The 13,208-nt window shown below is 36.6% G+C and overlaps 1 pseudogene; it reads right to left on the reverse strand.

The window, feature by feature from the left end:
• Positions 1 to 6,381: 6,381 nt before the first annotated feature.
• On the reverse strand, positions 6,382 to 7,293 carry LOC106975065 (olfactory receptor 2M5-like; annotated as a pseudogene).
• Between the last annotated feature and the right edge of the window lie 5,915 nt (positions 7,294 to 13,208).

Here is a 13,208-nt window from a genome sequence, read left to right on the forward strand (position 1 = left end):
GAGATTATGACCTGAGTCAAAGTTGGGCGCTCAAACAACTGAGCCACCCAGGCACCCCAAAAATAATCATCTTATTTCAAGTACTACATTGTTTTATTCTTCAAGCCTGGAAAAATGAAAATGAAGAATAAAAATAAAATATAAAACACTAAGTAAATGTAAAAAGCCCAGTGCACCAAATCTTAATCAAAGTGACTCCAAGTGACTGAATACATATTTCGGTTTCCAACACAGAAAAAAGAATATTTGTTACCTGGACATATGCCACAAAATTCCTGATACCTTTTAAACAAACTATAATGTCCTTATTCAAGAAAATGCCATAAATGTACTAATAAGTTAAATACAAAATAATAATAAATATTTATAATTTTCTTTAAATTAAAGAATTGAAAAAACCACCAGAAGACTAGCAGAACAGAGTCTCCGGAGCCAAGCACAGACGAGAGGCCCACGGAAGAGGGTAGGAAGGGCTGAGAAGAGGTGCATGCTGCAAGAACTGGCAGGAGGGAGCCGGGGTGGAGGGGCAGCCCGCCAGCCAAGCAGAGCCCCCAAGTCTGGCTTGCAGAAGGGGAGGGGCTGGACAGAGTGTGTTCAGACAGCAAGTGCAACTTAGCATCTGGGAGGTCGTAAGTTAACAGCTCTGCTGGGAAAGTGGGAAGGCTGGAGGACAAAGGGAGGGAGAGTTGCTGAGCCCCCGGGGGCAGAGCTCAGTTTGGCAGGGAACAAAGGCCCTCCCCAGCGCCATCTCCCTCGCCCATCCCCCAGCCCAAATCCCAAAGGGAACCAGTTCCTGTCAGGGAACTTGCTCGCTCTGCGCAAACACCCAACGCTGTGCTTCTGCAGAGCCACCCCTCTGGCAGCGGGTCTGACTCCCTCCTGCTGCCACAGGGCCCCTCCTGAAGTGGATCACCTAAGGAGAAGCAAGCTAAACCTGCCCCTCCTGCCCCCATGCACCTTGCCTACCCACCCCAGCTAATATGCCAGATCCCTAGCACCACAAGCATGGCAGTGTGCAAGTAGCCCAGAGGGGCCACACCACCCCACAGTGAATCCTGCCCCTAGGAGAGGGGAAGAGAAGGCACACACCAGTCTGACTGTGGCCCCAGCGGTGGGCCTGGGGCAGACATCAGGTCTGACTGCGGCTCCGCCCACCAGCTCCAGTTATACAACACAGCACAGGGGAAGTGCCCTGCAGGACCACACCACTCCAGGGACTATACAAAATGACTAAATGGAAGAATTCCCCTCAAAAGAATCTCCAGGAAATAACAACAGCTAATGAATTGATCAAAAAGGATTTAAATAATATAAAAGAAAGTGAATTTAGAATGATAGTCATAAAATTAATCACTGGGCTTGAAAACAGTATAGAGGACAGCAGAGAATCTCTTGCTACAGAGATCAAGGGACTAAAGAACAGTCAGGAGGAGCTGAAAAACGTTTTAAAGGAAGTGCAAAACAAAATGGAAACGACGACGCCTCGGATTGAAGAGGCAGAGGAGAGAATAGGTGAACTAGAAGATAAAATTATGGAAAAAGAGGAAGCTGAGAAAAAGAGAGATAAAAAAATCCAGGAGTATGAGGGGAAAATTAGAGAACTAAGTAATACACTAAAAAGAAATAATATATGCATAATTGGTATCCCAGAGGAGGGAGAGAGAGGGAAAGGTGCTGAAGATGTACTTGAAGAAATAATAGCTGAGAACTTCCCTGAACTGGGGAAGGAAAAAGGCATTGAAATCCAAGAGGCACAGAGAACTCCCTTCAGACGTAACTTGAATTGATCTTCTGCATGGCATATCATAGTGAAACTGGCAAAATACAAGGATAAAGAGAAAATTCTGAAAGCAACAAGGGATAAACGTGCCCTTACATATAAAGGGAGATCTATAAGACTCGTGACTGATCTCTATTTTGAAATTTGGCAGGCCATAAAGGATTGGCACGAGATTTTCAATGTGCTGAACAGAAAAAATATGCAGCCGAGAATGCTTTATCCAGCAAGTCTTCCATTTAGAATAGAAGGAGAGATAAAGGTTTTCCCAAACAAAAACTGAAGGAATTAGTCACCACTAAACCAGCCCTAAAAGAGATCCTAAGGGGGATACTGTGAGACCAAGTACCAAAGACATCACTACAAGTATAAATCATACAGGCATCACAATGACTCTAAACCCGTATCTTTCTATAATAACACTGAATGTAATGGATTAAATGCACCAACCAAAAGACATAGGGTATGAGAATGGATAAAAAACAAGACCCATCTATTTACTGTCTACAAGAGGTTCATTTTAGATCTGAGGACACCTTTAGATTGAGAGTGATGGGATGGAGAACTATTTATCATGCTACTGGAAGTCAAAAGAAAGCTGGAGTACCCATACTTATATCAGAAAAACTAGACTTTAAATTAAAGGCTGTAACAAGAGATGAAGAAGGGCATTATATAATAATTACAGGGTCTATCCACCAGGAAGAGATAACAAATATAAATGTCTATGCGCCAAATACGGGAGCCCCAAATATATAAAAGAATTACTCATAAACATAAGCGACCTTATTGATAAGAATGTGTTAATTGCAGGGGACTTTAACACTCCACTTACAGAAATGGGTAGATCATCTAGACACACGGTCAATAAAGAAACAAGGGCCCTGAATGGTACATAGGATCAGATGGACTTGACAGATATATTTAGAACCCTGCATCCCAAAGCCACAGAATATACTTTCTTCTTGAGTGCACATGGAACATTCTCCAAGATAGATCACATACTGGTTCACAAAACAGCCTTTCATAAGTATACAAGAACTGAAATTATACCATGCATTCTTTCAGACCACAATGCTATGAAACTTGAAATCAACCACAGGAAAAAGTCTGGAAAACCTCCAAAAGCATGGAGGTTAAAGAACACCCTACTAAAGAATGAGTGGGTCAACCAGGCAATTAGAGAAGAAATTAAAAAATATATGGAAAGAAACAAAAATGAAAATACAACAATCCAAACACTTTGGGATGCAGCGAAGGCAGTCCTGAGAGGAAAATACATCGCAATCCAGGCCTATCTCAAGAAACAAGGAAAATCCCAAATACAAAATCTAACAGCACACCTAAAGGAAATAGAAGCAGAACAGCAAAGGCAGCCTAAACCCAGCAGAAGAGAAATAATAAAAATCAGAGCAGAAATAAACAATATAGAATCTAAAAAAACGGTAGAACAGATCAATGAAACCAAGAGTTGGTTTTTTGAAAAAATAAAATTGATAAACCTCTAGACAGGCTTCTCAAAAAGAAAAGGGAGATGACCCAAATAGATAAAATCATGAATGAAAATGGAATGATTACAACCGATCCCTCAGAGATACAAACAATTATCAGGGAATACTATGAAAAATTATATGCTAACAAACTGGACAACCTGGAAGAAATGGATAATTTTTAAACACCCACACTCTTCCAAAACTCAATCAGGAGGAAATAGAAATCTTGAACAGACCCATAACCAGCGAAGACATTGAATCGGTTATCAAAAATCTCCCAACAAATAAGAGTCCAGGACCAGATGGCTTCCCAGGGGAATTCTACTAGACATTTAAAGCAGAGATAATACTTATCCTTCTCAAACTATTCCAAAAAATTGAATGGGAAGGAAAACTTCCAGACCCATTCTATGAAGCCAGTATTAGTTTGATTCCTAAACTAGACAGAGACCCAGTAATAAAAGAGAACTACAGGCCAATATCCTTGATGAATATGGATGCAAAAATTCTCAATAAGATACTAGCAAATCGAATTCAACAGCATATAAAAAGAATTATTCACCATGATCAAGTGGGATTCATTCCTGGGATGCAGGTCTGGTTCAACATTCGCAAATCAATCAACGTGATGCATCACATTAATAAAAGAAAAGAACCATATGATCCTGTCAATCAATGCAGAAAAGGCCTTTGACAAAATCCAGCACCCTTTATTAATAAAAATCCTTGAGAAAGTCGGGATAGAAGGAACATACTTAAACATCATAAAAGCCATTTATGAAAATCCCACAGCTAACATCCTCCTCAATGGGGAAAAACTGAGAGCTTTTTCCCTGAGATCAGGAACACGACAGGGATGCCCACTTTCACCGCTGTTGTTTAACATAGTGTTGGAAGTTCTAGCATCAGCAATCAGACATCAAAAGGAAATCAAAGGAATCAAAATTGGCAAAGATGTAGTCAAGCTTTTGTTTTTTGCCGATGACATGATATTATACATGGAAAATCCGATAGACTCCACCAAAAGTCTGCTAGAACGGATGCATGAATTCAGCAAAGTTGCAGGATACAAAATCAATATACAGAAATCATTTGCATTCTTATACACTAACAATGAAGCAACAGAAAGACAAATAAAGAAACTGATCCCATTCACATTTGCACCAAGAAGCATAAAATACCTAGGAATAAATCTAACCAAAGATGTAAAAGATCTGTATGCTGAAAACTATAGAAAGCTTATGAAAGTAATTGAAGAAGATATAAAGAAATGGAAAGACATTCCCTGCTCATGGATTGGAAGAATAAATATTGTCAAAATGTCAATACTACCCAAAGCTATCTACACATTCAATGCAATCCCAATCAAAATTCCACTGGCATTCTTCTCGAAACTGGAACAAGCATACCTAAAATTCATATGGAACCACAAAAGGCCCCGAATAGCCAAAGTAATTTTGAAGAAGAAGACCAAAGCAGGAGGCATCACAATCCCAGACTTTAGCCTCTACTACAAAGCTGTCATCATCAAGACAGCATGGTATTGGCACAAATACAGACACACAGACCAATGGAATAGAACGGAAACCCCAGAACTAGACCCACAAACCTATGGCCAACTCATCTTTGACAAAGCAGGAAAGAACATCCAATGGAAAAAAGACAGTCTCTGTAACAAATGGTGTTGGGAGAACTGGACAGCAACTTGCAGAAGGTTGAAACTAGACCACTTTCTCACACCATTCACAAAAATAAACTCAAAATGGATAAAGGACCTGAATGTGAGACAGGAAACCATCAAAACCCTAGAGGAGAAAGCAGGAAACGACCTCTCTGACCTCAGCCGTAGCAATCTCTTACTCGACACATCCCCAAAGGAAAGGGAATTAAAAGCAAAAATGAATTACTGGGACCTTATGAAGATAAAAAGCTTCTGCACAGCAAAGGAAACAACCAACAAAACTAAAAGGCAACCAACGGAATGGGAAAAGATATTTGCAAGTGACATATCAGACAAAAGGCTAGTATCCAAAATCTATAAAGAGCTCACCAAACTCCACACATGAAAAACAAATAACCCAGTGAAGAAGTGGGCAGAAAACATGAATAGACACTTCTCTAAAGAAGACATCCTGATGGCCAACAGGCACATAAAAAGATGCTCAACGTCGCTCCTTATCAGGGAAATACAAATCAAAACCACACTCAGATATCACCTCACGCCAGTCAGAGTGGCCAAAATGAACAAATCAGGAGACTATAGGTGCTGGAGAGGATGTCGCGAAATGGCAACCCTCTTGCACTGTTGGTGGGAATGCAAATTGGTGCAGCCACTCTGGAAAGCAGTGTGGAGGTTCCTCAGAAATTTAAAAATAGACCTACCTGATGACCCAGCAATAGCACTGCTAGGAATTTACCCAAGGGATACAGGAGTACTGATGCATAGGGGCACTTGTACCCCAATGTTTATAGCAGCACTCTCAACAATAGCCAAATTCTGGAAAGAGCCTATATGTCCATCAACTGATGAATGGATAAAGAAATTGTGGTGTATATACACAATGGAGTACTACATGGCAATGAGAAAGAATGAAATATGGTCCTTTGTAGCAACGTGGATGGAACTGGAGAGTGTGATGCTAAGTGAAATAAGCCATACAGAGAAAGACAGATACCATATGTTTTCACTCTTATGTGGATCCTGAGATACTTAACAGAAACCCATGGAGGAGGGGAAGGAAAAAAAAATAGGTTAGAGTGGGAGAGAGCAAAAGCATAAGAGACTCTTAAAGACAGAGAACAAACTGAGGGTTGATGGGGGGTGGGAGGGAGAGGAGGGTGGGTGATGGGTATTGAGGAGGGCACCTTTTGGGATGAGCACTGGGTGTTGTATGGAAACCAATTTGACAATAAATTTCATATATTGAAAAAAAATAAAAAAATAAATTAAAGAATTGAAATAATAAACAAACAAACAAACAAACAATTAAATTGTGTGGTTGGCCAGGAAAATGACATTCCAAAAACGTGTGTTTGTCAATTTTTAGAGCTGAATGCAAAGAAGGGGGACACTCAGGAGATTCTGTCAAAGCATTAAAATGATTCAGCAATTTATTCTCCAGACTTGCCCTTCCCCACATCTTCATGAATACTCTGGCCATTTGTTGTGGAGTCTATAGATAAGGGGATTTGGCATGGGCATAAGGATGGTGTAGAAAACAGAGATCATTTTATCTTGGATGGGAGAACGAACTGAAGTGGGCAGCATGTATATGAACAATACTGTTCCATAGTGCATTCCCACCACCCTGAGGTGAGAGGAACAGGTGGCAAAAGCTTTTCAGCGACCATCTCCAGAACCCATGCAAATGACAGCCAGCATGACACAAGCATAGGAAGCAATGATGGTTGTTACAGGGATAACAATCCTTACAATACAGCGGTAGAAAAGAACTTCTTCAAATGTTGAGATATCATTGCATGAGACGATTAGCATGGAAGGAAAATCACAGAAGTTGGTTATTTCCCTGAACCCACAATAGGAGAAGGAAAATGATACCATCAGTAGAGCCCAGGATCCAAGAAGATGCGGCCATAAGTCCACAAATTTTAGGGCTCATAGATTGAAATATCTTAGAAGATGGCAAATGGCAACATAATGGTCATAAGACATGATTGCCAACAGGAAACATTAACAACCTATTAGTGATGCATAGAAGAAAATTTGTGTGGCACACGCTGCCACAGTAATGGACTTGCTGCCAGACAAGTAGTTGAAGGCCATCTTGGGTACAGTAGTGCAGATTAGTATGAGATCCATGAGGGACAGTTGGCTGAGGAGGAAGTACATGGGGGTGTGGAACTGGGTGTCCAGGTAGATAAGGAGAACCATGACAGTGTTTCCCGTGAAGGCCACCATGAAGATACTGAAGACCAAAGAAAAGAGGAAGATGTGCATAGGGCTTTGATCAACGATTCCCAAAAGGATGAAATCAGAGGTAAAATCTGATTGTCCCATGCCATGATGAATGTGTTCTTTATCTATTACAACAAAAATTGATGCTAATTAATTAATTTGGCAAACATGTACCCAGTGCCTTACAAAAGCTTGTGATTGTGGTAATTCTACAGGTGAATGATTAAGATGACATCACCAGGATTAGGAATTTCAAAGATCAAAATGTATAATATCAGAAAAAATATTTTCTGTTAGTACTGTCTAGTTTATAAAAGTGTGAAACATTTAAGTTCATCTTCTAACTATCCTTTGTCTTCCTTGGAAAATTAAGATAATAATATACATTTTATATAATTGATAATGTTTCTTAGAAAAAGAAACTTCCCCTAAAAAAATCAGACAGTGTGTGGTAATATTAGAAGTCCTTTACAGGTATGTTGATAGAGAAATTAAGCTTAAGTCAGCATGTGGAAGAAAAATATATTAGAGATAAAGAATACAATATGTACCTTTGCCCTCAAGATGCTAGAATTTTTTTTTTCTATCAGTGTTAACAAAACCTTTACATTTGTCAATTTCTTTACAGTTAAATGTTTATTTATTTTTGAGAGAGAGAGAGAGAGAGAGAGAGATAGCACAATCATAGAAGGAGCAGAGAGAGAGGGAGACACAGAATCTGAAGCAGGCTCCAGGCTCCAAGCTTTCAGCCAGAGCCCCATACGGGACTCGAACTCATGAGCTGTGAGATCATTACCTTAGCTGAAGTCAGACACTCCACTGACTGAGCCACCCAGGTGCCCCAATTTCTTTACAGTTTAGAGTGTTTCATTTGTACTTACAGAAAATATTCTATACACCAAGTGGATGAGATGAGAAAATATTTTAATTATACAAATATAAAATTGTTGTACAATTTTTCTTTAGCTCAATGTGATATCCCTCCAAAAGGGATATGTTGAGTCCTCAACCCCAGCATCTCCAAAAGTAAACTACTTTCAAAATAATTAGTAAAGATGAGATGAAATCATACTGAATGATTTGTGCAAATACCACTCCAATAGGACTAGTATCTTTATAAGAAGATAGCCATGTGAAGACAGAGACAAAAGTGGAATGCATGATAATAGAGGCAGAGATTGAAGTGATACATCTACATACCAAAGAATTTCCATTATTGTTGGTCCTCACCAGAAGCTAGGAGAGAGATTTGACTTCTTTCTTACAAGCCCCAGAAGTAACCACCCCTGCCAATATCTTCAATTTTTACTTGTAGTAGTCTCCATTACTGTAAGATAATATATTTGTGTCATTTTAAGACAACCACCATGTGGTACCTTGTTATGCTTTTCTAGGAAACCAATATATCCAAAATGTCCTCTAAATAATTACTACATACAAAAACAGAAATTCACAGAAACTCAATGTCCAAACATTCAAACAATGTTTCTGAAGTTCTGTCTATGTGTTGGGCACCGGAAGTAAAGCAGCAATCACAACAGGCACAAAAACAAAACAAAACCAAACAAAAAACAACAAAGAAACTTACCCTTACCAATAGAGACAAAAACAAACAAACAACAACAAAAACAAAAAAGACACCACTATGAAGGTGTGGAAACATAATTGAAATGGAGTGTTCCATTTTGAAGAGAGTACTCAGGGGGACCTCACTTATCTGGTGGTATTTGACTAAATGCTAGGGGGAAGTTAAAAAAAAGACAGCACATAATAATAAAGAACAATCCATGCATAAATTCCACAAAGTGAAACATAAGTGAAAAATTTACATATATACAAGATTTTAGAAAAACAGATATTGCTAAGTTAATGTTTCATGTTCACCGTAGCATTTAAAATTTATTTTTGATGTGATTATTTATGTATGATAAAAGTTTGTATATGAAGCAGGTCATTCCAGGTAATAAAAACAATGTCATAAACAAAAAGACTAGCCTGATGAATATAACAATGAACATGAATATACTTTTATTAATCCATGCATCACATTTTTTGAAGAGGTAAAAAACCCAAACCAAACCAAACCAAACCAAAACAACAACAATAGCAAAAACTTAAGTAGCAAGGAAAAATGTAGCTGAGAGGAAGCTAGAACCTTGAATCCAGCCTCATGAGTTTGAATTTATTTTTCATTTTTTAAAAGAGGGTATGTAGTTCTTTAAGTTGTAATCGTGTATACAAATTGTGAATGATGCTGTAAGAAAGAGAAAAACCTAAAAATATTTTAAAATTTCAATTCATGAATGATCACCACCTACAAATACTAATCTACCAGAATGACTTCTCTGTATTTTGATCTCATTAAGTCTCAAAGAAGAGTGACTTGATTCCATGACAGTGAATTTCTGTGTATGTGTCCATAACAAGTTCCACCCATAAATCATGGAAACCATTCCCAGATATTGAGAAAAGAATCACTGAACGAATTAATTGACAAATACACTGACTGGCCAGGATTTGACCAGAAAAATTAAGCAAAACAGTATGCGAAATGATGCCAGGCTACATATTGATGTAATCAATTCTGGATGCTAAACTAATTATACTCGTTTGTAGAGGAATGGTCATAAAAAAAATAGATGAGAACAGGAAAAAAATTTCATGAGCAAAAATTTCCATAGTAACCCTTTTTCCAATAGCAAAATACAGCCTTAAAGTACATTAATTCCTGTTTTACGAGCATAGCTACACTCTCTGATAGCTATACTATAATTAATGAGCCTCAATAATGAAATGTTGAATTAACAGATCACAGTTAACTCACAAATTCTATGATATGAAATTTAAATACAGATGATACATTATTTAAGAAATAGAGCAGTATCGAAATAATGGTTATTATTATAACCAAACCAGGAGGTTATATAATTAGAGAGTGTCAGACTGATTTCCAAAAAAACATTGGTAATGTTATTGTAAAGCCTTTACAAAAGTGCTTTATGCATAATAAATTTGTTGTTAAATTTGAAGTTATATGAATGTATTTAAAAATACATATAAAGGTCTTAGAAGAAAACATAACAAGTGTACAGGTTCTGTGAGTGTGAGCTGTGCTTACTAAAAGAAAAAACAATGAGGTCTCAAATTGCATTTCAAATGATGCACTCATATTCTTATTCTCATTCTATTCTCATATTCTTATTCTCAGCATTATATGAAAATAAAACGTGGATTTTTACCCAATTTTTTCCATGTGTGAGCTGAGGCAAGTACTTAACACCTGCCACAATTCTCATATTCTTACAAGCAGAGTACTATCACATTCCTCAAAAAAAAAAATGCACAGATTAAATGAAAGAATCACATAAAGTGCTTAGGACTAAAATCACTTAAGAAATGAAACCAATTATCTCCAGATCTCCATTTTCAGCAGAACGTTTGGCCTTAAGTTGCATACACTCTTACCTGATTATTTATACTGTCTCTTAGTAGGAGTCTAAATAGCATATAATTTCAATGACATATTACACTACAGAAAAAGAAAATTACATATTTTGCATGTTTTTATCTACATAATAAAAAAGAAACACTTCACACACAACTGGAAACTTTATCATTATTAATAAATGGAAAACATACTAAAGAACTAGAGAAAATAAACACATCTAGGGATACTCATAGTAACCCCTAGTAATCATGAGAGTTACTCATAGAAATCATGAAAGGGTCCAAAGTCTTCATAACAGCACTCATTTAAATATCATTCTCAGTTTATTATATTATTTAACATCCCAGAGAATCAGCATGACTCTAATTGCATGTGTATGGTACATCCTTGATCATGAATACACATATACCTGTCAAAATATAACTTTTATTTTAAAATGTTTTAAACAGAAAATTATGAATATATTTTCACTTTATTCTAGAAGCACTCATAGAATGTGGCATCATACCTGCTCTGAATTATCTTATTGAAATCTCACTCTCTTTAACTTCCCTGGAAGACACAAATCATCAGTCTAAAGTAAAAGAATTTTTATTCCTAGATAAACCCTACCCAGCCTGACCATGGGAAGAAGATGGAAAATTAATGTGTTACCCCTCTGGAGATTCCATTCCCTTTTCTTTAATTATAATAGCTTTCATTGTTTTTCATCTCCTCTCCTAGGACAATGAAAAAAATTAGCTTTTATGCTTTTTGAAAATAGTTACCGTGGGTAGATAATTATGTCTCCTTCTTAAAGTATTAGTGTGAACTCACTAAAATTTTCTGCTCCACCTCACATCCATAACAATAACAGGATAACCATATTGAGTGCTTCCTATATGGTTGGCACTGAGCAGGATGTATGTGAACTCACAGACATTTACAAACATTGCATGTATCAGGTACTGTTATTATTATTTTTTTCTTTTCTTCCATAATAAAACTGCTTAAGGAAATTGTCCAAGGTAATGGCAAACTGTTCAAGCTAATGAACAAAAGACAGGATATTCCAATGCTAGCATCAGTTCGATTTTTATGTTTTATTAAAGTATAATTAACCATTATAAATTACACATATTTAAGATATTCAGCTTGATATTTTGATGTATGTATACACTGTGAAATGACTTCCACAATAAGTTAATTGACATAATTATCACTTCCAATACCATTATTATTGTGTAGTGAGAACATTTGAGATCTGCACACATAGTAAATTTTAAATATATAATACAGTTGTGAAAACTAACTACAGTCAACATGCTATACATAGGACATCCAGAACTTATACAATGGAATGTTGTTCATTCAGCTTTTTAATTTTTTTTATTTTTTTTTAATTCACATCCAAATCAGTTAGCATATAGTGCAACAATGATTTCAGGAGTAGATTCCTTAATGCAACTTACCCATTTGGGCCATCTCCCATTCCCACAACCTTCCAGTAACCTTCTGTTTATTCTCTCTTATGTTTTCTCCCACTCCCTGTTTTTATATTATTTTGTTTCCCTTCCCTTATGTTCATCTGTTTTGTATCTTAAAGTCCTTATATGAGTGAAGTCATATATTTGTCTTTCTCTGACTGACTAATTTCACTTAGTATAACCTTCCACTTCCATCCATGTAGTTGCAAATGGCAAGATTTCATTCTTTTTGATTGCCGAGTAGTACTCCATTGTGTGTGTGTGTGTGTGTGTGTATACACGTGTATATATATATATATATGTATATATATATATACACGTGTATATATATATATATATGTGTATATATATATATATATATACGTATATACACGTATATATATATCCATATGTATATATATATACGTGTATATATATATATACGTATATACACGTATATATATACATATGGATATATATATACGTATATATATATATATACGTATATACACGTATATATATATATATACATATGTATATATATATATATACGTGTATATATATATATATACATATATATGTGTGTATATCTATATCTATATGTATATGTATATCTATATCTATATCTATATAATGGATATACCAATTCCTTATCCATTCATCCATCGATGGACATTTGGGCTCTTTCCATACTTTGGCTATTGCTGATAGTGCTGCTATAAACATTGCATATGTCCCTTCAAATCAGCACACCTGTATATTTTGGATAAATACCTAGTAGTGCAATTGCTGGGTAGTAGGGTAGTTATATTTTTAATTTTTTGAGGAAACTCCATACTGTTTTCCAGGGTGGCTGCACCAGCTTGCATTCCCACCAACAGTGCAAAAGAGATACTCTTTCTCTGCATCGTCACAAACATCTGTTGTTGCCTGAGTTGTTAATGTTAGCCATTCTGACAGGTGTAAGGTGGTATCTCATTGTGGTTTTGATTTGCATTTCCCTGATTATGAGTGATTTTGAGCCTTTTTCATGTGTTGGTTGGCCATCTGGATGTCTTTGGAGAAGTGTCTTTTGATGTCTTCTGCCCATTTCTTCACTGGATTATTTGTTTTTATGGGTGCTGAGTTT

The sequence above is a fragment of the Acinonyx jubatus genome, chromosome A1, assembly GCF_027475565.1.
Source record: "Acinonyx jubatus isolate Ajub_Pintada_27869175 chromosome A1, VMU_Ajub_asm_v1.0, whole genome shotgun sequence".
NCBI classification, from domain to species: Eukaryota; Metazoa; Chordata; class Mammalia; order Carnivora; family Felidae; genus Acinonyx; species Acinonyx jubatus.